The sequence below is a fragment of the Onychomys torridus genome, chromosome 6 (assembly GCF_903995425.1).
Source record: "Onychomys torridus chromosome 6, mOncTor1.1, whole genome shotgun sequence".
Taxonomy (NCBI): Eukaryota; Metazoa; Chordata; class Mammalia; order Rodentia; family Cricetidae; genus Onychomys; species Onychomys torridus.
Window position 1 is genome coordinate 86,786,973 of NC_050448.1, and position 3,158 is coordinate 86,790,130.

General features: G+C 37.1%; 1 non-coding gene across 1 annotated transcript; it reads right to left on the reverse strand.

Annotated features, from left to right (window-relative positions):
- Positions 1-409: 409 nt before the first annotated feature.
- Positions 410-516, reverse strand: LOC118586409. The gene has a single exon (XR_004945304.1). It is a non-coding gene; the product is annotated as a U6 spliceosomal RNA (small nuclear RNA).
- Positions 517-3,158: the final 2,642 nt, after the last annotated feature.

The following is a 3,158-nucleotide window of genomic DNA, read 5'->3' on the forward strand; positions in this document are numbered from 1 at the left end:
GAATGACAGGTGCCTTCCATTAGTCCTCAGTGTCTTTCTTTCTTTTCTTTTTTCTCTTCATTAGGAATTGCTGAGCTCTTGCATGGCTCTTCCCTGGAAAGCAGTTCTTCCTTATTGGGCTTCTTTTTATCCTCCTTTTCTTCTGTACAGATGGCTCTTCTTCTATTACCTGTTCTTCCTGCTCTGCAGCATCCTCCTTCACCTCCTCCTCTACTTCAGTTTCACTTTTAATCTGAGCTTTTGTCTTTCTTTTCAGTAATTTCATCCTCTTTATCTAACTCTTCTCTTTAAAAATTTTTTAGAACAAGTTGGAAGTATAGAGTCAGCAGAGGGATCATAAGTCTTCACTTTTGTGTTTGTACTTTTCTGCTTTTGCTAATGCCTTTCCTGTTGAGCTTATTTTTCTTATAAAAATGTAGAATGCTTCATGAATTTGTGTGTCATCCTTGTGCCGGAGCCATGCTAATCTTCACTGTATCATTCCAATTTTAGTACATGTGCTACTGAAGTGAGCACATAAGTAATATTATAAATCCATTCTATTTCAGCAAGCATTAAAACATGAATAATATAACAGAAGATATATATTTTAAAATGCTACTTGCTCTTATCTCACATTTCCACTACAGACTGGAATAGTTTATTCCTTATTATTTAAATGCAAGGCTAAGTTAATCAGATTTTTTCTAAGTTTTTATTCACACTAAATTTACCACATATTTTGCTTTTAAGAAATTTTTTATCTGTGCCAAAAAGAAATATTTTCCTCATATGTGAAAAGTTATGATGCTGTAGACTCATTTGGATGTTCTCTTTTGCTTTACTAAATGACCTAAAAATAGAAAGATCCATAGTGTCAAAAGTAAAGTAGAAGCTAGTTTACAAAGTGAAACACTTAAGGAATTGATGTCTTAAAATAGAAGTGTATCTATGAATCAAAATAATAACCAGCATGCCATCATAACCCTAAATATGCAGTAGTGGTATTCATACCTTGGCAGTAACCAATAGCTCTCTAAATGAATTTAAGCCCTGATCAACATGCAAAAAAAGATACCTGTTACTGGAGACATAACCATCTACACAGGGCTAGAGGAGAACCTCCAACTGCTGCTTTACTAAGCCAGCATAATCCCTAACTACACTCTGAATATTTGTCTTTGCCCCCAAGTATGTAAGGAGTGTGTGTGAAAACCAAGTGTTGTGTCGTTTTTCTTCTTCATCAAGGACACTTTGCAAAAGACAGAGACCATTGTGAAAAAAAAAAAAAAAAAAAAAAAATCAAAACGCAGTGTTATGCTGCCTAGTCCCACTGGAAAATATACAATATAACTCCCACATCTATGGCTCTGAGATTACTGGGGAGAAGTGAAAAAAAAAGATTATAAAATCCAGAGAAACATGGAGTTTGCTGTGATATTGTGTCCCATAGGAGTGTTAGAAGATATACCTGTAAAGTCTCATCAACATGACAGCCAAAGCATGAGCTGAACAAGGACTACAATAGACAGGCCACAGTGTGCAGGAGAAAGCATAGGCAGCCTCAAGCCTCATCACAAAGAACTACAGGCAACTAAGAGATGCTTCCAGGAGAAATAGTTTTTCCCCAGGGAAGAGAACACCAACTGGTCACCCAGTACAAAACAGTCAGCCCTGAAAACATACATACAGGTAACATTACACAGACTGAGCAGTATGTACTTATGTACTTAGGGGTGTGTGTATATGTATTTGTGTGTGTGTGTGTGTGTGTGTGTGTGCGCGCGCGTGGGTGTGTGTGTGTGTGTGAACAATTAATTTGAAAGGGCTATGAATTAGGAAGAGAGCAAGGAGAGTTATATTGGGAAGGAGTGAAGAGAGGGATGGGAAAGGGAAGTGATGCAAGTATATTAAAATCTCCAAAAAATGGAATAAATATTTTAGAAGAGAATGAAGTGTCATTTGAAAATAGATTTTTAGATGTCTGCCTCCTAGGTAGAAGTATGTTAGTTCTATAGTGTTGCTTCCTTTTCTTTTTCTGTGAAATTTATTGCACTTTGTTTACATTTGTCCTCATTCTCCATTAACTGCTTAAGAACAACCATTCACTTCTTTATACTTAAATAGAGGTCTACTTCTGTTCCTCTTTGCTCAACAACAAACCCCCAAATTTACACTTAACAAAATTTTGCAGTTGTAGGCATTCATAGGTTTCTCATCATTTTTCTGGATAATCTTTTAGTGCACTGTGAGTACGGGTGTGACCAAAAAACTGAATATATTTAAGAAGTGCAAAATGACAAAAAGACATCAAGAGTATCAGTGCAGTGACTTCTGCACAAGATCTGGACTTACTGGGTGATTACTGTGAAGATGGATATTGTATTAATAACACAATGTACCTTGAAAATGCGTGTCATCAGAGTTAATCAAGCATTTTAAAATATCTTCACCGGGATGTAAAAGCAAGATGCTTTCTTTGATCTAAAGTTGTGAAAGGTGTTCTGGCATCATGTCTCAGCATTGAAAATAGCAGGGTTAACCAGAGGCTGGATAAAAATATTTCATAATTTCCCCCTACACAGTTTCCACCAGGGCACTATCAAAGCTATATTTGACACTCTGCCATCACTCCTGTAAAGACTCACTGTAAGGGGACAGAAATCCTTTCATAAATGCCCAGTGACTCCCACTTTAACCCTTTGTCAAGTGGGCCTCCGCTATATAATGTGATTGAACTGTATCAAATATAGCAAAGAATCCATAGGAAGACTTACCAGCTTGGAAATTCAAATAGTTGGTTAAATTTATTCTCAGTTGCTTTTAATGGAAAGCTGGTGCGTTATTAATGCTCTACATCATTATTGTGATGCCAACACTATTTATCCCATTTTTAAATCTCCAGGTCCTTGTTCTATCTGTGACAGCTGTTATGGCTGCTGGGGCCACTTTTCTTTATCTCTTTTCCATGACTAAAAGGGCAGGAAGCAGCTGTTGTTCTTTCTAAGGCTGAAGAAGGGATCAGTTTTCAGTGGCACTGAAATGACTCCAAAAGTATCTCTCCTTGAGGAAATGAGAGCATTTTTGTTCGAAGACCTGAGAACTTGCTGGATGCAGTGTCTTTAGCTGCAATCCCAGCACAATGCAAGCTCATATTAGAGCCTAGCCTGAGCTACATA